The sequence below is a fragment of the Microtus pennsylvanicus genome, chromosome 1 (genome assembly GCF_037038515.1).
Source record: "Microtus pennsylvanicus isolate mMicPen1 chromosome 1, mMicPen1.hap1, whole genome shotgun sequence".
Classification (NCBI taxonomy): domain Eukaryota; kingdom Metazoa; phylum Chordata; class Mammalia; order Rodentia; family Cricetidae; genus Microtus; species Microtus pennsylvanicus.
Window position 1 is genome coordinate 133,613,342 of NC_134579.1, and position 26,572 is coordinate 133,639,913.

The window sequence follows — 26,572 nt, forward strand, 5'->3', positions numbered from 1 at the left end:
CATCTGGAACTAAAGTCACCCATAGGCCATAGTTAGCTGACTCTTACAAAATGTTCCTGAGAGAAACAGTGAAAAGAACTAAAGTTATGGAGACAATGGTCTATCGTGGCTCTGTACTAAAAAAAAAATGAATATTTGATAAATTGCCTAATTTGGTCAGGATATTGAAATATAATCTTTGCAAGCCAAGTGGTGGTGGTACAGGCAGAGACAGGTGGATCTCTGTGAGTTTGAAGCCAGCCTGGTCTACAGAGCAAGTTCAAGATGGGGTTACAAAGAGAAACCTGACTCAGGGAGAAAAAAAATGCAATTTGAAAAGATACTGATATTTTTTTTAAGATTTATTTGTTTATATGTATAGAGTTCTGCCTGCACATATGCCTGCAGGCCAGAAGAGGGCACCAGATTGTAGTAATATGGGGCGGCGGGGCTGCGTTCCCCAATACCCCAGCCACCCGCTCGGCTAGCTTATGCCCCAAATAATTACACGGACACTGTATTCTTTTAAACACTGCTCTGGCCATTTCTAATCATCTGTGTAGCGCCCCTAGGTGCGCTTACCGGGAAGATTCTAGCCTAAGTCCATCCTGGGTCGGAGCTGGGGCATGGTGTGCGTCTTCCCTGGAGCAGGTAGCATGGCGTCTCTCCTGAGGCGTCTGCTCCGGAGAGCAGAGCTGTGGAGTCTGACCTCACTTCCTCTTCCTCCCAGCGTTCTGTTCTGTTTACTCCACCCACCTAAGGGTGGGCCTATCAAATGGGCCTAGCAGTTTCTTTATTGCTTAGCCAAAGATCACAACAGATTGATATGACACTCCCACATCACTTCCCCTTTTTCTGTTTAAACAAAAAAAAAAAACGAAGGCTTTAACCTTAACATAGCAAAATTACATATAACAGTTATCAAGTAAAAGTTACATCAGAAACATTTATACATATAACAAAATTGACCTTAAAATCCATACCAATGCAAATTATTCATACCTATATCATTTCCCCCTTTAAATGTAAAAGAACATTTATAAACTATATTTGGGAACATGGGCGCAGTTTTTTCTCTCCAAACTGCTTCCTGCTGAATGGGGGCGTCGTTAATGATTTTAGGGTGTAACCTGTGTGCCAGGTTTATCTCAGTTGGCAGTTGAGCAAGGCAATTTTCTGAAGATGTTCACAGCAACCCTTCAGGAGGACGTGGTCCATCATACCAAATCGGAATAGAAGAAATCCATAGAGTCTCATCCTCTGTGAAAACAAAAGAAGACTCTCTCCAAAGCATCATATCCTTAGACCCAAATTCTGAAATCATAATACCCTTATATCCATTCTGGTTTAGCTTGGCAGGCCATGTAATGAAATGTCTGTCTGTACTTAGCTCCTTTACAGTCAAAAATTTTAAAGAAAACACAATGTACATAATCCAGACTCTCTGTGAATTTTCCATCTTTTACGTAGCTTATTTTTCTTTATTTCTTTTAATCTCTTAACTATCTGTACTCTGTCTCTTTAAAGACTTTACCTTTTTTTTTTAACCATTAACTTTATTCTCTATATTCCTTTTCTTCTCTCTCTCAAGCCTACGTACATTCATCCAACAGTGTGACTCGTTTAGTGGTCTGAATCTGTCCTATTGTGAATCTGCAATTTTTTACTATCCAGGAGCACTTTTGATTTACACCTTTAAATCACTAGGCGCTAAGCTGCGACATTTCTAGGTTAACTTTTTGCTTTTTGAGCGCATATCTTTGACCTGGAATAACCCTGTAGACCAGGCTGTCTTTGAACTCTCAGAGATTCGCCTGTCTCTGCCTTCCAGGCATTGGGATTAAAGGCGTACACTACTACACCTTGAACTCACAGAGATCTGTTTGTCTCTGCCTTCTAGGCACTGGGATTAAAGGCGTGTGCTACCACACCTTGAAGTCACAGAGGTTTACTTTAAGAATTTTAACTTTTAGTCTGCATATATTTTTAACACACTTTAAACCATTCAGAAATTTTCTCTGTCTTTGAATCTCTCTTTACTGTATATCTCTCTTTTTCTGACCACAAGAGCCTTTACTTTACCAAGCAATATCAGTAGGACTAAAGGCGTGGCTTTGACAGCTGGATCCTTAGCTTTCCAGCCTCATGGCTGAGGTACTGGCTGTAGCCATGTTTATAGCCACAACTGGCATTTCAAGGTCCTTGCCAACCAGAGAGCTACAACAGACAACACTCAAGTACTCTCTCGGTAGCCGGCCCTCCTGCCTCAAACAGTCAGAGTTTGCCCTGGCAGGATGGCCCAGAAACCCGGCATTTTTAAACGGCACAGCTTTTTTCCTGCTACGGCTGAAAACCGAAAAGCATGCATTCAGCTTTTCATCAACACCGTTTAAGTGTTTCGTGGCAGGACCTCTTAATGAGCTGCAGGCTTTGCAGCTAAAGCTGAGTCAGGAAGCCTCTCTTAGATGAGGCGCTTGCTTGCCTCTAGCAAGCAGAGTAGACCTGAGAAATTGCCACAAGAAACACGCTTTACTCTATTCTTTTCCAAGCTTTCTCAGGCTTTCTGTGGACTCAGTTAGCCACACGTCTGGGCGTCATTTGTAGTAATATGGGCGGCGGCAGGGTTGCGTCCCCAAACACCCCAGCCGCCTGCCTGGCTCGCTTATGCCCCAAATAATTACACGGACACTGTATTCTTTTAAACACTGCTCTGGCCATTTCTAATCATCTGTGTAGCGCCCCTAGGTGCGCTTACCGGGAAGATTCTAGCCTAAGTCCATCCTGGGTCGGAGCTGGGGCATGGTGTGCGTCTTCCCTGGAGCAGGTAGCATGGCGTCTCTCCTGAGGCGTCTGCTCCGGAGAGCAGAGCTGTGGAGTCTGACCTCACTTCCTCTTCCTCCCAGCGTTCTGTTCTGTTTACTCCACCCACCTAAGGGTGGGCCTATCAAATGGGCCTAGCAGTTTCTTTATTGCTTAGCCAAAGATCACAACAGATTGATATGACACTCCCACATCACCAGATCTCATTACAGATGGTTGTGAGCCACCATGTAGGTGCTGGGAATTGAACTCAGGACCTCTAGGAAAAGCAGTCAGTGCTCTTAACTGCTGAGAAATCTCTCTAGCCCCAAGATGCTGGCATTCCTAAAGAGATCAAGACTCCATGAAGGCAGGTGGTCAGCATTTGAGTTGAAGTAACAAGGAAAGAAAACCTTTCCATACACAAATGAGGGCAGAGATAAGGGTGACACAGGAAAAGGCCATCTGTAGGATTAGAGAGTCTGGTCAAATATCAGCCAAGTCTAGCCTCCAGCCTGGGAGAGTCTGTTGTGAGGAATATCAGGCTAGGGCAGTGTCTGTAAAAAACAGAAGCAAAACCAAAAAACACAACAACAAAAATGTAGGGATAAGTCCCGCCCCTTAGGGGGCATGTTCGCCTCGGGCTAATGTTTGCCTATAAATTTGGCAAGCGTGCTCCCAGCCGATGCTTCTGCTTTCCTGGTCTCTGAGGAACGGTGGTTCTGTAAGTCTGTTTCTCCATTAAAGCTATGTATATATATATATATATATATATATATATATATATATATATATATTTTACAATCTGTTTGCATTCGTTTACGCCGCTACATTTTGGCACCCAACGTTGGGCTATTTTGCCCCCAACTCAACCACGTAGCCCGCTAACTAACACAGAACACTCCCAGGTGCTGTTTTTAGTTCGTGACTCGGGCCCCAGTGCCGAGTCCGAGACACACTCGGCCACACAGGCCCATTCTGCCCCACCTGCTTGCCAGAGCAATTAACCCCTCCCTGCCTGCCTTGGCTAAGTTTGCAGTGGAACCCCACTGCCTGAATTAGCAGAAACTCAAGTACCTGCGGTTTTGCAACAAAAGCCGCCACAGCCATAGCGGCAGATTTGGTCTGATACAAAGTGACTTGGCCGGATGGTAGTGGTGCATGCCTTTAATCCCAGCACTTGGGAGGCAGAGGCAGGCGGATCTCTGTGAGTTCGAGGGCGGCCAGGTGGTGGTGGCGCACGCCTTTAATCCCAGCACTTGGGAGGCAGAGGCAGGCAGATCTCTGTGAGTTTGAGGCCAGCCTGGTCTACAAGAGCTAGTTCCAGGACAGGCTCCAAAAACACAGAGACCACCACTGGCAGGAACCTATCATTGCAGGTAAAAAAATTTTCTTTTATAAACAAAATGTCTGAACACGTTAGTATTCAAGAATTTAACAGTTTTTTTAATTGTACCATGTGGGAGATTTTACAAGAAGCGTCTATCACCCCACATCTATGGATCCTTCTGGGATTTGTAGTTTTCATTGGCACTAAATGGTTTGATAATAGAAATATGATAAAGTCTTTATGAGACGAATCCAGGATTCTTAAGGCAGAGATTGAACGCTTAAAAACAATTGAGAATGACAACAATCTTCTCAAGAATCAGTTTGAAGTTATCCAGATTGATAACAATCTTCTCAAGAATTAGTTTGAAGTTCTCCAGTCTGATGTTAAGGAGAAATTCATTACTATGGAAGAGGGAGCAGCTGATTTGGATCGTAAGTTTCAGTCCCTTTCTGTAGGAACTGAAACATTAGTGGCTGATATTAAGGAGAAATTCATTACTATGGAAGAGGGAACAGCTGATTTGGACCATAAGATTCAGTCCCTTTCTGTAGGAAATGAAACATTAACTGAGAGAATCAAAACTGCTGAATGTGACAATCAGATTTTGTCTAAAGCTTATGACAGATTGGCAGAAAGATTGCCAATACAAGAAGGCACGGTTTATGCCATAAAAATTATGTCCAAAGCTGGGCGGTGGTGGCGCACGCCTTTAATCCCAGCACTCGGGAGGCAGAGGCAGGTGGATCTCTGTGAGTTCGAGACCAGCCTGGTCTACAAGAGCTAGTTCCAGGACAGGCTCCAAAACCACAGAGAAACCCTGTCTCAAAAAACCAAAAAAAAAAAATTATGTCCAAAGATGAGATGTTATCTCTAACGGACAAACTTCATACTTTAGAATCCTCAATGAAGGCTTTGGAACATAATTCTGGATGGGAGATTCAGATATTGCAGAAGGCAATGGTGAATAGAATTGAAAAGATTGAGGAATTTCTAAATTCTGATGAAGAAGAGCAAAGGGAAGAAAGGCAAATTTTAACTACATCTATGGGTAAATCTCTCCGGGACAATTTCCACAAAGCTCTACCTACAGCTCTACCTGCCTTTCCAGTAATAACAACAGAGAAGGTGATTGGTTCCAGAAACCCTAGGGTCATCAAGGAGGATACATGGGAGCCTGTCCATATGAATGATCTCAAGGAAATAAAACAGGCTGTCATGACTTTTGGGATGCAAGTCGCTTTTGTTAAAGAGATGCTAAGATCTTGGGCCACAACAAACAGAGCAACCCCCTTGGACTGGCTCCAGCTGAGCTCTGCGGTACTTGAGAGTGGACTGCAATTGAAATGGAAATGCTTATTCAGGCAAGAGGCTAGACTCTTAGAACAGCAGGAAAAAGCGAAGGGAATTGACATTTCCCTAGATAAAATTCTAGGTGAAGGACTCTTTTCCGACCCTCAGCTAATTTGGATGAAAACACACTCTCCATTTGTACTACAGCAGCCTTAAGGGCTTGGGACAGGGTACAAGACCCAGGACAGAGAATGGAATCATTTGTCAGAGTTAAACAGGGTCAGAGAGAACCCTTTGGTGACTTTTTACAAAGATTAACTAAGGCTGTACAAATAGGGATATCTGACCCAGAAGCAAGACGTATAATGATTGAGTCTTTGGCTTATGAAAATGCAAATGTGGAATGCAAAAGGATTTTGGGCCCTTTAAAGCTCAGGTCAGCGCCCTTGGAAGAATGGGTCTTGCATACACTCAATGTTGATACATTTGATTATGGCACTGAAGCATGGGTAGAAGAAGCAATTTCCAATGGTAAAAGGAGACACCAGAATACCAAATGTTTTAATTGTGGCAAAATGGGTCATATGAAAAGGAATTGTAGACAACGGATTTTCAGAAATAATAATAATAATGCATCTTTCAGAAATAATAATAATAATGCATCTTCTAGAAATAACAGAAATAGGAGGACTCAGCCTTCAGGTTTATGTAGAAGATGTGGAAAAGGCAGACATTGGACGAATGAATGCAGGTCTACAAGAGATAGACAAGGCAATCTGATACAGATGGGAAATGTGAGAGGGGGGTCTCACAGGCCCCCATGGCAAACATGGTTCAGTCATTTCCAGTTTCTGCAGAGAACATGCCTCGTCAGGACAATTAGGAAGCCCCATGCCTACTGTTACAAGCAATAATGATCAGAAAGATAAGTTACGTGTGTTTTGGCAAACTTCTATAAATGATCAAAGACCTAAACTGAGAGTGTGTGTAAATGGCATTTTTATTACTGGCCTGCTGGACACAGGTGCTGATGTAAGTATCATTACCCCAGAATCTTGGCATCCGTATTGGCCTCTTCAGAATGTAAATGTTCAGCTCCTGGGAATTAGAACCCTATCTCGAGTAAGGCAGAGCACGAGATGGGTTGAATGTATAGGGCCAGAGGGACAAATAGAAAAATTAAGGCCATATGTAGCCAATATCGCAATGAATTTATGGGGTTGTGACCTATTACAACAATGGAATACCGAAATTAACATTCCTGCTACTTCTAGAGTCTATATTTCTGAAAATAATATTAAAAGATATTACAAACAGAAAAAACCAGATATTCAGGCTGTACAAGAACAAGCAATTGATGTCCCTTCAGAGATACCAACAGCCTTGCCTCTAAAATGGTTGACTGAGAAACCAATATGGACAAAGCAATGGCCTTTAGCTGAGGAAAAGTTACAGGCTTTAGAACAGCTGGTACAAGAACAATTAGATGCTGGACATATAGAAGAATCTACCAGCCCTTGGAATTCTCCTGTATTTGTGGTTAAGAAAAAATCAGGTAAATGGAGAATTGTGACAGATCTCAGGGCCATCAACAAGGTTATTCAACCTATGGGCCCTCTGCAATCTGGAATTCCTTTGCCCTCTTTATTACCAAAAGGATGGCCTCTCATAGTTATTGATTTAAAGGATTGCAAAAAGAAGATAGAGAAAAATTTGCCTTCACAGTGCCTACTTATAACAATTCTCAACCTTCAAGGAGGTACCACTGGACCATCCTCCCCCAGGGTATGTTAAATAGCCCCTCCCTCTGCCAATATTTTGTGAACCAACCATTGCTAATAATATGCAAGAAATTTCCCAAATCTATAGTATACCATTACATGGACGACATTTTGTTATCCGATTCAAACATGGATACCTTCAACAGACTGTTTGAAGAAATAAAGATACTTTTACCTAAATGGGGATTGCAAATAGCTCCTGAAAAGATTCAGAAGGGAGATTCTGTTAATTATTTAGGTTATAAAATAGGTTTGCAAAAAACATTAAGACACAAAAAGCACAAATTAGGAGAGATCACCTACGGACTCTTAATGACTTTCAAAGACTGTTAGGAGACATTTCCAGTCTACGACCAGCTATTGGAATAACACCTGATCTAATAATTCATTTGAACAAAACCTTGGATGGTGATAAAGATTTAAACAGTCCCAGAGAATTAACAGCTGAAGCAGAAAAGGAACTGACAATGATTGAGGAAAAATTACAAAGGCACATGTGGACAGGGTGAATCCAGAGCTTGATTGTATTCTCGTCATACTACCATCAAAAATTTCACCTACAGGAATTTTAATGCAGAGAGATGATATCATTTTGAAATGGATCTTTTTACCACATAAACCAAGTAAGAAACTGAAAACTTATGTGGAAAAAGTCTCTGAGTTAATTATAAAAGGCAAGCTGAGACTTCGTCAACTAGCAGGCATAGACCCAGCAGAAATTATAGTGCCTTTCACTGCTGATGAACTAAAGAAATTATGGGAAGATAATGAACCATGGCAAAGAGCTTGTGCTAATTTTTTGGGAGACATTAATAACAACTATCCAAAAAGCAAGAGGCTTAACTTCATAAAGAGAACTTCTTGGATTCTTCCTTGAATCGTCCGTGATGCTCCAATAACTGGAGCCCGTACATTCTATACTGATGCCAATAAATCAGGGAAGGCAGGTTACAAATCAGAAGACTTGGGTAAGGTGGAACAAAGTCCTTATAATTCTGTCCAGAAGGTGGAGTTATATGCCATTCTTATGGTGCTAAGGGATTTTAAAGAACCTATTAATATATTTACAGATTCACAATACGCAGAAAGAGTTATTTTACATATTAAAACTGCTGAATTTATACCTGATGATACAGAACTAACCTCATTGTTTCTCCAGGTTCAAGATTTGATCAGGAACAGGCTTTGCCCTATGTACATAACACACATCCGATCCCATACCGGTCTTCCAGGTCCTCTAGCACAAGGTAATGCAGAAATTGATCAATTATTGATTGGTAGTGTGCTACAAGCCTCTGAATTTCATAAAAACATCATGTTAATAGCAAAGGTTTGAAGAAAGAGTTTTCAATTACATGGCAACAAGCTAAGGAGATTGTAAAGAAATGCCCTACTTGCTCTTTCTATAACCAAATGCCACTGCCTGCAGGGGCTAATCCAAAGGGCACCCAAAGGAATGAAATCTGGCAGATGGATGTGTTCCACTTTGCAGAATTTGGCAAATTAAAATATGTTCATCACACCATTGACACTTATTCAGGCTTTCAGTAGGCAACTGCTTTAAGTTCAGAAAAAGCTGATTCAGTAATCACTCATTTACTAGAAGTCATGGCTATCATGGGTATACCTACACAAGTAAAGACGGATAATGGTCCTGCTTGCGTTTCTAGGAAAATGAAACGGTTTTTTACAATATCAAGCATGTTACAGGTATACCATACAATCCTACAGGTCAAGCAGTCATAGAAAGATCATATCGAACTATAAAGGATATGTTGAACAAACAGAAAGGGGTGGAAAACACCCCCCAGAAATAGGTTACATAATGCTTTGTTAACCTTGAATTTTCTCAACGCTAATGAGAAGGGAACAACGGCTGCAGAAAGACATTGGATAATGGAAAAGTCTTCTGAACTAAATCAACCAGTTTATTTCAAGGATCTGCTGACCTCACAATGGAAGCCAGGAGATGTGCTACGTTGGGGAAGGGGTTTTGCTCTTATCTCCACAGGTGAGGAAAAATTGTGGATACCGTCAAAATTAATAAAGGTTTAGTTTGAAGAAGAGAAGCCACTTGGAAAAGATAAATAACAATTCTTCCATAAGGATGTCGAGCATACTGATGGTAAGAAATACAGATAGGTTGGAGGCAGGGTTCTTTTCTTATCTCCACAGGAAAATACTCATCTTCAAAGAAATTAAGGGACCCTGAATATTTAATTACTGATGGATAGACACATTTTGTAAGTATTAATTTATATATATATGTGTGTGTGTGTGTGTGTCTTATTAAACATTTCTTTATAAATATGTAGAGCTGGTTTTGAAGTTGGACTCTGGCTCAGTCCCTCTCCAATTCCAAGCCTGTTAGTAAGAGAAAAACCCAGAGTTTCTGGAGTTTCTGTCTCATGTCAAGAGCCATGATATGGGACAGAAACAAATATGAGTTTAGAAAACATCTTTGCTTTTCTTCATATCTATCATACTTTTTATTGAATATATCTATCATGCCTTTCATTGAATATGTATATATATATATGTGTGTGTGTGTATATATATATATATATATATATATATATATATATATATATATATATATATGATTAATGTTTAAGTTTTTCACAATGAACAATGAGTTTTTCCTGAAGTGGCATTTGAAGTTTCCAGGAAGAAGATGGGGCCCCACAACAACAACTCTACCTGGTTGATATGATGTCATGATACTGATAGCGCTACTACAAGACCTGTTTTTGGATACCAGCTGCACAAGACGATCCCAACTTAGTTAGCTGAAATGGTGCACATCTTGTACAACATTCTGGCCAGACCTCCACAAAATACTCAGAGACTATTTGCAATTTTAAAAGATATTGATCTTGAAATTTAACCATCATTTTACTTTCACAGGATCCCTGTAGTAATAAGGAGCGGCGGTGGGGCTGTGTCCCCAACACCCAGCTGCCTGCCCGGCTAGCTTATGCCCCGAAATAATTACACGGAAATTGTGTTCTTTTAAACACTGCTTTGGCCCATTCCTATCTAGCCTCTTCTAGGCTAATTCTCACATATTAATTTAGCCCATTTCTAATCATTTGTGTAGCGCCCCTAGGTGCGCTTACCGGGAAGATTCTAGCCTATGTCCATCCTGGGTCGGAGCTTCATAGCGTGCATCTTCCCTGGAGCGGGCAGCATGGCATCTCTCCTACGTCTGCTCCGGAGAGGAGAGCTGTTGGGTCTGACCTCACTTCCTCTTCCAGCGTTTTGTTCTGTTTACTCCTCCCACCTATCTCCTAACCAATGAGAGCCAAGCAGCTTCTTTTTATTTAACCAATGACCTTCCTCCATCAGATCCCCCAGAAAGAACGTCGCCCCCATGACAGCTGGAAGTAATTCTAGAGGACAACGTCCCCTCTCCCAGTAAAGTTTATCCCTGGGTTTAGGGACATCGTTTAGGGGTTGGGAGGTTGGGGGAGGAATTTTATAAGCTCAGGGATCATTTTGAAAAAAAAAAGAGGGAATGATGGGATAATAGATTTGTAATTGTGAGTTACTGCTTTTAGACAAATATATTGGTATCGATTCTTGTATATTGATACAAAGTTAAATTATATTGACTATTGTATGCATGCATGTTTCTATCTCTGTTTAAAACATTTTTTATGTATTGACATATATTGTATTGATAAATATATATTGTATATATTTACCATATTGCAGTGTACATTTCTACCTCTGATTAAGATACTTATATAATGTTTGTGTATTGATATATATTTACCATATTGCAATGTATATTTGTACAGTGTTTATATTTGGAGGTAATTATCCTCATTTGTTACACAGTTGTTTATTGTCTTAGTCTTTAAGTTAGATAGATATTGAGAATTATATAGATAAATAGTCATCTAAGTTTGTCATTTATAATTAGACTAATCAGGTTCTCTAAATATATAGAGATTATACTCAGTATAGATAGATAATCTTCAACCTCTTCAAAGAGCTGTAGAAAATGGCCTTTAATCTAACTCAGAGTTTCGTGATAGTGAGACACAATTGCTCCTGGCAACACTGCTCTATTCCCGAGAGAATGTTGAGCACCAAAGACACTCCACCTGGAGCCTTTCTATTTGGCAGAACTGGCCTTTGGGCAAAGAAATGCCCATACCTCAACCACTGACAGAGATACAGAGCGTGCATCAATGGATAAAACAGGACTGTCAAATCCTGCCAAGACAGGGTAAGATAGTTTTGAAAAGTTCCTTCCTTTAATAATGATATGTCAGTTATGTTAGGCCTTAGCCAAAGTTGGTTGACTCAACATTGCAAATGAGACTTTGGGTGATTGCCTAGGTAGTCAGTTGTCTCTGTCAGTTGTTGCACATTTTGGATATATCTCGTCTGTTAAGTAATATTTATTCCCTTCTCAGATCTTTGACGGAGTTGAAGATTATATAATTGTAGTTACTCTCTACATTGTTTAGACTCCTTGAGATAGAATGTTTAGCAAAACTTTTGTTCTCAATATTGTTTGTTATATTTATTATTTGTTATTATTGTATATAGTTGTATCTGGTTTAGTTCTGTCTTATTTAGACAAAAAGGGGAGATGTAGGGATAAGTCCCGCCCCTTAGGGGGCGTGTTCGCCTCGGGCTAATGTTTGCCTACAAATTTGGCGAGCATGCTCCCAGCTACTGCTTCTGCTTTCCTGGTCTCCGCGGGAACGGTGGTTCTGTAAGTCTGTTTCTCCATTAAAGCTATATATATATTTTACAATCTGTTTGCATTCGTTTACGCCGCTACACAAAAAACATCTCCCCCTCACCCACAAGTGAGCAGTCAGCAAGGAGCCTGTGTATCTGAATAATCCCCAAGTCGGGTGGTGCTGACCTGACCACACTTTGTCAACACCTTGTGTTATGGTAGAAATAAAATGCCACAGGTCCCCAAGTGGCTGCAGTGGGCAGTGGGCCACGAGACTGTGGTGGGCCACAAAGACAGCCGGTCCCAGGGTGAGAGGCAGAGACCTAATAGGCATGCCATGCAGCGAAAGTGGGTATTTATTTAATGGGGAATGGAGGGTAAAAAGAAAGGGGGAAGGGGAGAAGGAGCAGAAAGAGAGGTGGGAGAGAGAGGGGGGATGGGGAGAAGTGGGGAGAAGGAAGAGAGGCAGAAGCTACCTCTTCTGGAATCATAAGGGGGAGGGAGTGGGCAGGGCTTGTCTCTTAAAGAGACAGGACAGACCATTACACACACCTTGCACCTACCCTATTTGGGAAGCCAGAAACTCTGGGCAGTCAGGCTGGGGTTTAGCAGTTGGACTGTAGGACCCAACCATGATAAACTTAATAGGAACAGATCGTCTAAAGAAATTTCTTAACATTCCAACCAGTATCGCCTTCCAGTATAGGATCCAGCCCTGATAAGCCTGATGGAGGCCTGAGTCTCTGTAGTTTATCCTAAGGCAATACCTGGTTGCAGAAAGGACCACAAGACTGCCCAGGCACCACCTAGGCACAGACCATCCAAAGGAAATGGCTAATGTTCTAACCACTGTAGATAGGATCACCTGCCAGCACACATTCACCAAGATGTCCCTAGACAAATGTCAGCCAATCAGGGGCCCTGAACTTTAGATATCCCTCACCCCCATATTTACTACTATAAAAACCCAACTCTAACTGAGATCGAGGCTCTCCAATAACTCCAATACATTGGACACACGGAGAGACCAAGTTTGCAAAACTTGTGTAGAATAAAGGATCTTTGCTTTTACATATAGAACTAGGTGTCCTTGTTGGTTTTGGGGGAACTCCGCAGATCTGGGCATAACATTATCATGGTTTGCCTTCCATCCTGGGTAGAATAATCCCCAAGTGGTGTGGTGCTCACTTGACCACATGGGGACCATACCCTGCATGTACAATATTTGGGAAGCCAGAAACTCTCGGCAGTCAGGCTGGGGTTTAGCAGCTGCACCTCAGTTTGCCTTCCATTTCCTGGTACTCCCTCTAGTCACGTGTCCCAACCATGGCGGGTAGAAGAGGTCCCGGCCAGAATAGCCTCTGAGATTCCCACTCACCTGAGCGCTGCCAGCGCACAAATAGCTCCTCATGGGCCATTTCCTCGGGCAGATCTCCCACGCCAGTGCTGTTTCTATGATCATTTCCTACACTCAACTCCATCCCAACCTCCATCCCGCCTCCTCCACCGTTTCCTCTCCCATTCCCAAGCCCTGCCGGCAGTCCTCAGCTCGGGCTGGTACACCTGCAGATCCTGCTTTTGGTTGCCATTCGTTGTGTCTGCCCAGCTGGGTGCACTCTTAACAAAAGTGTGTCCCTGCTGACATTGCTAGTGAGATCATAACCCAGAGTAACCATTAGCTCGGTTGCCTCAACTATATGTAGTCTGTGCTTAATATGTGCAAAGTGTCTTTAATAGAGAAACATCTGACCTAAAAGTTTTAAATTGGTAATTGCATCTGCAAAGGGTATTCATCTCAAAATGTAGAATATGGTACTGTAAACATATTCCTCTAATAAAAATGATAAAAAAAAAAAACAAAATTGGGTATTCTTAGAGGCCAGCTCAGTATACACTGGTGTGCACATGTGGTTTTGATGAATGTTTCACAAAATAGTTTTTGTTTGCTTATTATTATTTATTAAGACATTATCTTATATAGCCCAAGCTGGCCTTGACTCAATGGTGGGGAAGCTCTGTTAACCAGTTACATCCAGTTAAGGCGTGGCTACCTGGAACTGAAGAAGAAAAACTGAAAGGGACCAGGTGCACGCTCTCTCTGCGCCATTCCTGCCGGACACAGAGGAAGTCGGACTCCCCATTCTTGTGCTGTGAGTTTCCCATTGTAACCATTGAAAATATAATTGTTATCCTTAAGCTGGCCTGGTTATTTCCCATATCGGGCTCATTCACAACAACTCAGTAGGACGATACTTCCACTCTTTAGTCTCAAATTGGATTGAAATTTACTTGCTGTCCTGAAGTACAGCAGAACGTATGAATGTGTTAACCGTTTTGTGGTGTTCATCCCACCAAATGAGAGTAAAGATCATTACCAAAATTCTTTTAGTCGAATTAAACAAACTTTGTTTTCTGCCAGACAGAGCTATCTCCCTAAAAAGGGACTTGAAAAAAATTAAATAAAAATAAAAAGGGATTTGAGAAAAATAGTATCGAACACAGGAGAAAGTAGGGTTTCTGTCAGCCCCCAAACTGCAAGACTAGAGGGTTCCCAAGGGGTTTTGGTTACATAGGAACTTGGCAGAACATCTCAAAATATTTGGCAGAACATCTTGTATTATCAGAGTGGAGGTCAGGTTATAGGATATGGGACATGTCAAATTCCCCCTCCCAAAAAATGGGTCAAGACATGGTCAAATCCAAGTCTTACAGAAAGTGAACTTATTTTGACCTTGTACAAGATTGCTTCTAATCCTTTTTAATTTTGTGGGGGTTTGAGACGGAGTTTTTCCTGTGTGACTTTGATTGTGCTGAGATCCTCCTGCCTCTACCTACTTCCTGAGTGGTGGGATTAAAGGTGTAGGCCACCACACTTGGCTGACAGTTCCTAATCTCAAAATAAACTCAGGCTAGTGACTCAAACAGTCAACCCTAATTCTAAAATTTGTACAATATCTGCAATGTTGAAAGGGAAGCTGGAGATTTTTTTTCCATCTAATCCAAGATATACAATAAAGCCACATTAATCGAAATGATGTGGCATTGGTGGAATAATAGACAAAGCACTCAATAAACAAAATACAAAGTTTGGGAATGAACTTCCTTAAGTATATTAAACAGAATTTTGACAATAATGCTAAAAGAACTGGATACCCTTATACAAAAACAACAACAGCAAAAAGCACAAAGAACAGGCACAGAGGCACAAAGATAAAACGAAGCAGAGCATTCTTTGAGGCCAGCACAGTGTACATTAGGAAAGATGCGGGCAGGCATCAAGAATAGAGGTGGAGGAGGGACAGTGCCCAGCAGACAAGAGCTCCTGCTGTTCTCCCAGAGGACCTGAGTAGTTCTCACAGCCAAGGTCAGGAGGCTCATAACCCTCTGGAACCTCAGCTCCAGGGTCTTCTGCACTGTTCTGCCCCCTGTAGGCATTGCACTCGTGAGCACAAACCCATACAGAGACATACACATAGAAAAAATAAAACTAAATTGTTGTTGTTGTTGTTTTGAGATAGGATTTCTCTGTGTAACAGCCCTGGCTGTCCTGGGACTCACTTTGTAGATCAGGCTGGCCTCAAACTCACAGAGATCCATCTGCCTCTGTCTCCCAAATGCTGGGCTTAAAGGCATATGCCAGCACTGCCTGACCTAAAAGTTTTTAATTGGTCACAGATATTACTTTTTTTTTAAGAAAAATTAACTCACTGGATGGTGGTGGTGCATGCCTTTAATCCTAGAACTTGGGAGGCAGAGCCCAGCAGGCCGGTCTACAAGAGCTAGTTCCAGGACAGGCTCTAAATCTACAGAGAAACACTGTCTTGCAAAACAAAAACAAAAAAAACCTCAAAATGCATAAAAGCATAAATGTGAAGCAAAACAAAACCATGTAAACGTCTTGAAGTAATATATAGGAGATACTCAAGTGATATTGGACTTAGAGAGTCACCTTTCAGATAAGACACCGAAAGCAGTGAGGATGCCTAAGAGAGAAGGTTGACAATTTTGGTGGTCGTTAAAGTAAAAATCTGGGGGCTGGCAAAACGGCTCAGCAGTTAAGAGGACCCAGGTCAAATTCCCAGAACGCAGATGGAGGTTCACAACCATCTGTAACTCCAGTTCCAGCGGTTCTGATGCTCTCTTCTGACCTTCACAGGCAGGAGGCCACACATGTGGCATGCAGATATAATGCAGGTTTAAACATTCAATGTATAAAATATTTTTTAAAAAATTTAAAAGGGTCCTGAGTTGTTAAATCTATCAGCCACCTAAGAGAATAACTGACTTCTCTGCAGGCTTTGTACAGCTAGTATGACAAGGGGCTTACATAAAAGTGTGTGTGTGTGTGTGTGTGTGTGTGTGTATGTGTGTGTGTAAGTCAATATGACGTGTTTCACATTAAAGTGTGTGTGAGTGTGCATATGTGTATGTGCGCATATGTGTGTGTTTTGCACATGTGTGAGTCTTTCCCTATCAGTCTCCACTTTAGTTTCTGTCAGGGTCTCTTACTAAGCCTGGACCCCACAGATTCAGCTAGACTGGGCTGGCCATTAAGCCCCAGGACCGTCTTGCTCCGCTCTGCAGTGTTAGCAGGCTGCAACACGCAGTTCTTGCAGATTCCATGTATGTATATTGTGTTTACAACACCTCCCCCTCCAACTCCTACCGTGTCCCTCCCCCCTGTAACTCATGGCCTCCTTTGGTTTAGTTGTTACTGTTACACACACACACATGCATGCTTGTGTGCACGCACACACACACACTTATATATATAAATTAATTAATATGTAAACCCAACCTGCTGAGTCCATTTAGTGTTGTTTATATGTTTTGCTTTTAGGGATGGTCACTTGGGGTGTTGGACAAGCAACAAGGGGATTCACCCCTGGGGAAGACTGCTTCTCCCTCTCTCAGGAGGCATTATTTGCCTGTGCATCCTCATCTGGGGCCTGGTAAGGTTTTGCCAATTCACATAGGCACTGAGTGAGGTAACTCAGACCCAGGAAGACAAAGACTGCATGTTCTGTCATATCTGAGGTTCCCAGCTCCAATTCTTCAGATGCGGGTCTATAACCTGAAGGAACCACAGAAACCAGGAAAGTAAAGAAAGGACCATGGTGGGAGGCAGGGAGGAGCAGGGGTGCTGTGGAAGTTGAAACGTGCAAACAAGGGGTGCTTTAAATGTGGGGGGGGGAGGAATATAACAGTAAAGGAGAGGGATAGAAGAGAAATAAGCAACACCAAGTCTGTTTGGAAAAGCCACAGGGCATATTTCTTTGTGTTTACCTAAGGCTACATGTAATATATAGGTGTGTGGGTATGCATATGTGTAGAGTTTAAAGGAAGTCACACTACAATGCTTCCTTATAATAGCACAGACTAACGCAACCCCACTCCCAGGCATGGGAAACTCACTTTTGGGTTGTTGGTCAGGTGGCGTCCACTAGTTGCCTCCCAGAACTCAAGGGTGAATACCTTTTGCTGAAGACACCATGCACGATGGACACAGGACTTGGAGGAATCAACCTAGGCCCAGAAGCCCCCTCCCTAAGGATGTGTTTTCATAGTACCAGCAGATGCTATGCAAGCCACCATGGGAGAAAAGCAAAATCCCTAGTCTACCCAGTGATACCAGCAAATCACAACTACAACTGTCCTGGAAAGATGTCTACAAAGAAGCAATAGTGGCCTTGTATCTTGGTGGCACCTAACAGCTCTCCAATTGGACTTCCAACCTACACACAATATGGAAATTCATGCCTGGTACCATAAGCCTACAACTACCTGGACAGTGAGGTCATGGAACCTAGAGGGGGACCTACTACGGCCACTTTCCTAAAGCAGGGAAAGTCTGCGTACTGGATACTAGCTTTATATCCACTTCCAAGAGCAGCTCTCTCCTCTCCTTAAAGAAGTTTCTTTAAGCAGCAGATACAGACCATTACAGAGAATAATTGATGTGGGATTCCCGTCTGTATGCTGGGAATATGTTTTATTACCATTAGTTAATAAAAAAAGCTGTTTGGCCAATGGCTTAGCAAAGTCAGGCAGAAAATCTGAACAGAGATGTAGAGAGAGAGAGTAGGTGGAGTTGAGGAGTAGCTGCTGAAGGAGAACGATGCTGGAACCATTCTGGTGATGATACATAAATTAATAGAAATGTGTTAATTTAAGATATAAGAATCTTATAGCTAGCTAGAAATATGCCTGAGATCAGCCAAACTGTTGTAATTAATATAGTTTCTGTGTGATTATTCAGGTCTGGGCAGCTGAGAAACCACCGTGCAGACTCTACTTACAAATAATTCACCATGGTGCAGAGTGATGGTGGTGGAGGTGATGGTGGTGGTGGAGGTGGAGGTGGTGGTGGTGGAGGTGGTGGAGATGGAGGTGGTGGTGGTGGAGGTGATGGAGGTGGAGGTGGTGATGGTGATGGTGGAGGTGGTGGAGGTGGAGGTGGTGATGGTGGAGGTGGTGGTGGTGGTGGAGGTTGTGGTGGTGGAGATGGTGGTGGTGGGGGAGGTGGTGGTGGTGAAGGTGGAGGTGGTGGAGGTGGAGGTGGAGGTGGTGGAGGTGGAGGTGGAGGTGGTGGAGGTGGTGATGGTGGAGGTGGTGGTGGAGGAGGTGGTGGTGGTAATGGTGGAGGTGGAGGTGGAGGTGGTGATGGTGGAGGTGGTGGAGGTGGTGGAGGTTGTGGTGGTGGAGATGGTGGTGGTGGGGGTGATGTGGGAGTGTCATATATCAATCTGTTGATTTCATTAGCTAAGCAATAAAGAAACTGCTAGGCCCATTGGATAGGCCCACCCTTAGGTGGGTGGAGTAAACAGAACAGAATGCCGGGAGGAAGAGGAAGTGAGGTCAGACTCCGCAGCTCTCCTCTCCGGAGCAGACACTTCAGAGAGACACCATGCTGCCCGCTCCAGGGAAGACGCATGCTATGAAGCTCCAACCCAGGATGGACTTAGGCTAGAATCTTCCCGGTAAGCGCACCTAGGGGCGCTACACAGATGATTAGAAATGGGCTAAATTAATATGTGAGAATTAGCTAGTAAGGGCTAGAGCTAAGGGCCAAAGCAGTGTTTAAATGAATACAGTGTCTGCGTAATTATTTCGGGGCATAAGCTAGCCGGGCAGGGCAGGCGGCTGGGGTGTTTGGGGACGCAGCCCCGCCGCCGCTCATATTACTACAATTGGCGCCCGACGTGATGGACTAAACCCACTTAAAAAACCTGAGAAGGCTTAAAAATAAGGGAGAGAGAGTTTAACACAGATTTTTGCTGTTTGTTGGTGGTGTGCTGTAGAGAGATTTCCTGATTCGGCAACAGCAGCAGAAAAAACGCTGTGTCATTTCAAAGCGTGGCTTCCTGGGGCTGTGCCGCCAGTGCAAACTCTGGCTTTATGTTTGTGTTCCCGCTTGGGATCTGAAGGAGAGTGCTCTGAGACCGTGACGATGACTCAGAGCTCCCCGCCTGCTCCTGGGCAGAAGGCAGAATCAGGTTTAGGCAGGCGGAAGAGCATGGCGGATTCCTGCCGCCATACAGAGACGTGTTTTCAGACTGCGCAGTGCTCTGCCTGTCAGATTTGGATGTTACTTGGATGAAAAGAATTTCTGTGCTGCACGCTCAGTCTCAGAATTAAAGTGCTGAGTGCCGCTCCTACCTGGTAGCCCCAAGAGGCTTCCTGACTCAGCTTTAGCTGCAAAACCCTGCGGCTCATTAAGAGGTCCTGCCACAAAACACTTAAACGGTGTTGATGAAAAGCCGAACGCATGCTTTTCGGTTTTCAGCCGTAGCAGGAAAAAAGCTGTGCCATTTAAAAATGCCGGCTTTCTGGGCCATCCTGCCAGGGCAAACTCTGACTGTTTGAGGCAGGAGGGCCGGCTACCGAGAGAGGACTTGAGTGTTGTCTGTTGTAGCTTGCTGGCTGGCAGGGACCTTGAAATGTTATAAACATGGCTACAGCCAGTATTTCCGCCATGAGGCTGGAAAGCTAAGGAATGGACTGGATCTAGCTGGCAAAGCCACGCCTTTAGTCCTACTGATATTGCTTGGTAAATTAAAGGCTCTTGTGGTCAGAAAAAGAGAGATATACAGTAAAGAGAGATTCAAAGACAGAGAAAATTTCTAAATGGTTTACTGTGTGTTAAAAATATATGCAAGCTAAAAGTTGAAGTTCTTAAAAAAAAAGGAAGAGAGTTGTTGTGTGTACACACCTTTAATCCCAACACTTGGGAGGCAGAGGGAGATAGACCTCTGTGACTTCAAGGTGTGGTAGCACACGCCTTTAATCCCAGTGCCTAGAAGGCAGAGACAAACAGATCTCTGTGAGTTCAAGGTGTAGTAGCAAACACCTTTAATCCCAATGCCTGGGAGGCAGAGACAGGCGGATCTCTGAGAGTTCAAAGACAGCCTGGTCTACAGGGTTATTCCAGGTCAAAGATATAAGCTCAAAAAGCAAAAAGTTAACCTAGAAATGTCTCAGCTTAGATTCTTAAGCGCCTAATGATTTAAAGGCGCAAATCAAAAGTGCTCCTGGATAGTAAAAAATTGCAGATTCACAATAGGACAGATTCAGACCGCTAAACGAGTCACACTGTTGGTTGAATGTACGTAGGCTTGGGAGAGAGAAGAAAAAGAATATAGAGAATAAAGTTAATGGTTTAAAAAGAAAAAAGTAAAAGTAAAGTCTTTAAAGAGACAGAGTACAGATAGTTATAAAAAAAAATAAGCCGCGTAAAAATGAAAAATTCACAGAGAGTCTGGATTATGTACATTGTGTTTTCTTTAAAATTTTTGACTGTGAAGGAGCTAAGTACAGAGAGACATTTCATTACATGGGCTGTCAAGCTAAACCAGAATGGATATAAGGGTATTATGATTTCGGAATTTGGGTCTAAGGATATGATGCTTTGGAGAGAGTCTTCTTTTGTTTTCACAGAGGATGAGACTCTATGGATTTCTTCTATTCCGATTTGGTATGATGGACCACGTCCTCCTGAAGGGTTGCTGTGAACATCTTCAGAAAATTGCTTTGCTCAACTGCCAACTGAGATGAAACTAGCACACATGAAATACCATGAAAGACCTAATTAACGACGTCCCCATTCAGCAGGAAGCAGTTTGGAGAGAAAAAACTGCGCCCATGTTCCCAAATATAGTTTATAAATGTTCTTTTACATTTAAAGGGGGATATGATATAGACATGAATAATTTGCATTAGTATAGATTTTGCTATATTGATAGAGATTTACGGTCAATTTTGTTATATGTATAAATGTTTCTGATGTAACTTTTACTTGATAACTGTTTTGTTATATGTAATTTTGCTATGTTAAGGTTAAAGCCTTCCTTTTTTTGTTTAAACAGAAAAAGGGGAAGTGATGTGGGAGTGTCATATATCAATCTGTTGATTTCATTAGCTAAGCAATAAAGAAACTGCTAGGCCCATTGGATAGGCCCACCCTTAGGTGGGTGGAGTAAACAGAACAGAATGCCGGGAGGAAGAGGAAGTGAGGTCAGACTCCGCAGCTCTCCTCTCCGGAGCAGACACTTCAGAGAGACACCATGCTGCCCGCTCCAGGGAAGACGCACGCTATGAAGCTCCAACCCAGGATGGACTTAGGCTAGAATCTTCCCGGTAAGCGCACCTAGGGGCGCTACACAGATGATTAGAAATGGGCTAAATTAATATGTGAGAATTAGCTAGTAAGGGCTAGAGCTAAGGGCCAAAGCAGTGTTTAAATGAATACAGTGTCTGTGTAATTATTTCGGGGCATAAGCTAGCCGGGCAGGGCAGGCGGCTGGGGTGTTTGGGGACGCAGCCCCGCCGCCGCTCATATTACTACAGTGGGGGAGGTGGTGGTGGTGAAGGTGGAGGTGGTGGAGGTGGAGGTGGAGGTGGTGGAGGTGGAGGTGGAGGTGGTGGAGGTGGTGATGGTGGAGGTGGTGGTGGAGGAGGTGGTGGTGGTAATGGTGGAGGTGGAGGTGGTGATGGTGGAGGTGGTGGAGGTGGTGGTGGTGGAGGTGGTGATGGTGGAGGTGGTGGTGGTGGAGGTGGTGGTGGAGGTGGTGATGGTGGAGGTGGTGATGGTGGAGGTGGTGGTGGTGGAGGTGATAGAGGTGGAGGTGGTGGTGGTGGTGATGGTGGAGGTGATAGAGTTGATGGTGGTGATAGTGATGGAGGTGGTGGTGATGGTGGTGGAGGTGGTGGAGATGGAGTTGGAGGTGGTGGAGGTGGTGGTGGTGGTGATGGTGGTGGTGGTGGTGATGGTGGAGGTGGTGATGGTGGAGGTGGTGGAGGTGGTGGTGGTGGAGGTGGTGGTGGTGGAGGTGGTGGTGGTGGAGGTGGTGGTGGTGGAGGTGGTGGAGGTGGTGGTGGTGGAGGTGGAGGTGGTGGTGGTGGAGGTGGTGATGGTGGAGGTGGTGGTGGTGATGGTGGAGGTGGTGGTGGTGGAGGTGATGGTGGAGGTGGTGGTGGAGGTGGAGGTGGTGGTGGTGGTGGTGGAGGTGGAGGTGGTGATGGTGGTGGTGGAGGTGGTGGTGGTGGAGGTGGTGGTGGTGGAGGTGGTGGTGGTGGAGGTGATGGTGGTGGTGGAGGTGGTGGTGGTGGAGGTGGTGGTGGTGGAGGTGGTGGTGGTGGAGGTGGTGGTGGTGGTGGAGGTGGTGATGGTGGAGGTGGTGGTGGTGGAGGTGGTGGTGGTGGAGGTGGAGGTGGTGGAGGTGGTGGTGGTGGAGGTGGTGGTGGAGGTGGTGGTGGAGGTGGTGGTGGAGGTGGAGGTGGTGGTGGTGGTGGTGGTGGAGGTGGTGATGGTGGAGGTGGTGATGGTGGAGGTGATGGTGGAGGTGGTGGTGGTGGTGGAGGTGGAGGTGGTGGTGGTGGTGGTGGTGGAGGTGGAGGTGGTGATGGTGGTGGTGGAGGTGGTGATGGTGGAGGTGGTGGTGGTGATGGTGGAGGTGGACGTGGTGGAGGTGGTGGTGGAGGTGGAGGTGGTGGAGATGGTGGTTGGAGGTGGTGGATGTGGTGTAGGTGGTGGTAATGGTGATGGTGGTGTTGTGGTTAGATCCATTTGATACATCTACAAGACAACACCTTAATGCCCAGGGAACATCACTGAAAAGGAGGCAGAAAAACTAAGAGTCAGAAGACCTGAACATCTACTTTGAAAATGTATCCTTCTACATATGACCAGAAGCCACACCCATGAAATCTCAATAACCTGGCTGCCTACACACCTGTTCATTTATGCTCGTGTCCTCACATCTGTGCAGCAGTTTACTGCCTGAGCCACTTCTGCTGCCCCATTAAAAATCATATTTAACTCTGAGACAGGCTTTCATGGCAATAAACTTCCTATTTGCTACAAGTACGATTTTCCTGCTGGTGGGAAACAGACAAATCATGACATTGACGGTGACAGACATAGCCTGGCAGAAGGCTGGGAGACAGGCTGCACTCTGGACAGAGGCTCCTGGCACTGTGGACACTGCGCAGGGACGGAGAGGCAGCCAAGGGCTCAGCAGCCTTCCTTTGGAATCATGCTCTTCCACATGCTGATAGAATCTTTCCACTTCAGACAGAATCTAAAAATAAAAGTGTGCTCATTTGTTTGTCCAAGGGGAGGGAGGTGGCACAAAACAGGACGAAGGAACCAAGAGTCTGTGTCTAGGAGACTTTCCCCCTAATCCCTGAGCAATGTCTTCTCTGATGCCTGGTACCTTCCGTCAAGCGGAGATGGCACTCTTCTCTCTTTAGGGTCTTTAGAGAAACTCGATGAGGGCAGGGCAAGAACTTACAACTGAGCTTGGAGACTGGCCTCCCTGAGTGTGTGTGTGGTGGTGGTGTGTGGTCTATGTGTATGTATGTCTGTGTGAGTCTGTGTGTGTTGGTGTGTGATGTATGTGTGTGTATGAGGTGTGTGTCTACGTGTCTGTGTGTGTTTGTGTGTATTGTATGTCTGTATATCTGTGTGTGGTTGTGTGTATTGTGTGTCTGTGTATCTGTGTGTGTGTTGGTGTGTGGTTATGTATGTGTATGTGGTGTGTGTGTCTGTGTGTTTGTGTGTGTGTTGGTGTGTGGTTATGTATGTGTATGTGGTGTGTGTGTCTGTGTGTTTGTGTGTGTGTTGGTGTGTGGTTATGTATGTGTATGTGGTGTGTGTGTCTGTGTGTTTGTGTGTGTGTTGGTGTGTGGTTATGTATGTGTATGTGGTGTGTGTGTTTGTGTGTGTGTTGGTGTGTGGTTATGTATGTGTATGTGGTGTGTGTGTCTGTGTGTTTGTGTGTGTGTTGGTGTGTGGTTATGTATGTGTATGTGGTGTGTGTGTCTGTGTGTTTGTGTGTGTGTTGGTGTGTGGTTATGTATGTGTATGTGGTGTGTGTGTCTGTGTGTTTGTGTGTGTGTTGGTGTGTGGTTATGTATGTGTATGTGGTGTGTGTCTATGTGTTTGTGTGTGTGTTGGTGTGTGGTTATGTATGTGTATGTGGTGTGTGTCTGTGTGTTTGTGTGTGTGTTGGTGTGTGGTTATGTATGTGTATGTGGTGTGTGTGTCTGTGTGTTTGTGTGTGTGTTGGTGTGTGGTTATGTATGTGTATGTGGTGTGTGTGTCTGTGTGTTTGTGTGTGTGTTGGTGTGTGGTTATGTATGTGTATGTGGTGTGTGTCTGTGTGTTTGTGTGTGTGTCTGTGTGTGGTCTATGTGTATGTGGTGTGTGTCTGTGTGTTATTGTGCTCTGCCACATTTGGGACTTTGTTGACAACTTTTCTCAGCGTGCAGGGAAAAGTGGGGCTACCCTTTCTGTCAAGCTTGTTTTAAATGAAGAGAGTGTGCTGAGGGTGGGGACTGGAGAGATGGTTTGGTGGTCGGAGCATTCGCGGTCCCTGCAAATAAGCAGAGTTTGTTCCCAGGCACTCACATGGCTGCTCAGGCATCCTTAACTCCAGTTCCGTGGGGTCAGACGCCCTCTTCTGGTCTCTGTGGACATTACACACATGTGGTGCAGGTATGTATATTCCAACACTCCTACACATAAAATAAATCTTTAAAGAGAGAGAGAGCATACTAAGAGGATGGTTAGAGTGTAGAGGTGACCAGCCTATCTCTCTCTCTCTCTCTGAATAGTTTGTGACAATGTCTTTATTATGTGTCTGCATATAATCCTTGGGCAACTCCAGAATTTTAACATGCTTAACGAGGCTGAACAAATTGACGTGTTCACCCACCCACCTCTCAAAAGCCGTCTTCTTATTGAACATGTACTCTAAAGAGAGGATCTTGGTGGGTTTGTGGTAAAGCAGGTACTTGTTCAGGTGACTCTCGCCGTGCCCCAGGGTGTCAATGTCATTGGACTGATCTGTTACGATCATCTGGTGACAGGCCGCAGTGAGCCTGTGTATCTCTGCCACTGATCCCCCAAACAAGGACCCTGTGTGGTAAAAGTCCCCCTCATCGTTTGGGATGTAAACTTGTGACTTAGGCCGCCGTCCGTAGGGTAATGCCTCCCGGCTGGCCACGTAGAAGGTGGAGGGCGGCAAACAGAGGAGAGAGAATCTCCACACCCACGTCGTGCTGGAAGGTGACGTCCACATCGGAACACACCAGATAAGCCACCTCCTTGTGAAAATGCTGTTTGGAATGGATGCTGATGAACTCCAGGTGCTGCCTGGAGATGTCCTTCTGGTGCTCAAAACTCGGGATCTGGAAGGTGATCACTTTTCTTCCGCTCTGGAGGGGGATCCGAGAAACCGCGCCAGGTTGGTCAGTAAAGATGTACTAGTTCACCCTGTGTCCCACCATGAAGAATGTCTCCGCGGACCTTAGGAACTGCTCCAGGTACGCCATGTAGTTTTGAGAAGCAAACACAGTCAACCCAATGGTAGCATTCCGGAGTTGGAACTGTTCGTTTAAGATGTCAACATTGAATGTCCACACAATCAGGGCGAGCCAACTGGTCAACACAAGGACATCTCTCCTAGCGGGTTTCAGTGCACTTGGCTGGGGATATATCAGTTTTGGTAATGGTTTATCTTGCAGCCAATACTGTTCTCTCTCAGCCACGACTGCCCTGATTAGCTCAGTCTTGTGAATCTGACTCTTCTGGTGCCAGTAGCCCAAGATGGCCAAGGCCAGAGCAATGAGAAGAAAAGTCACTTGGTGATGTGACAAGTATTGCAATGTCCACAATGACCTGGCCATGGCCCACGTCCGACAGATGTAGGCTGGATCTGTTAACGCGCTCAGCGCCCTGCCCCTGCCAATAGACGACGTGAGATGCACAGATCGTGGGACATGCATGCTTCCTCCACTCCTCCTGAACCCCTAGCACAGTTCAAGAGGTACCTGAAAGCAGGGTGTTCAGGGTTCCCCAGCAGAGGACAGTTCCAGAGATGCTACATAAGTTCTTAAATTCAGTTTTGGTTTGAGGTTATGCCAAAAACTGGCTCAGGAGGACCCAGTCAGCAGGCAAATGGATCTTCAGGGCCAGAATGCGGAAGTCAGGGCTCCTGAGACAGGGTGATGTGAACACTGAGTAGATGAAGGGCAGATTGTGATGAAAGCGGGACAGGCAGGGCCACCAAGGGGTCAGAAAACCTGTGCCCTGCCCTGCCCTTCACCCTCCCTGGCTTGAAACCTTCATTGATGTGAGGCATCACTTGAGAAACATGACCTAGATTCCCAGTAAGAGAGGCAGGA

At 44.4% G+C, this 26,572-nt stretch overlaps 1 pseudogene; it reads right to left on the minus strand.

Annotated features, from left to right (window-relative positions):
- The window catches only part of LOC142852976 (histo-blood group ABO system transferase pseudogene), a 35,539-nt pseudogene extending 9,366 nt beyond the window's left edge, over nucleotides 1–26,173 (minus strand).
- Between the last annotated feature and the right edge of the window lie 399 nt (nucleotides 26,174–26,572).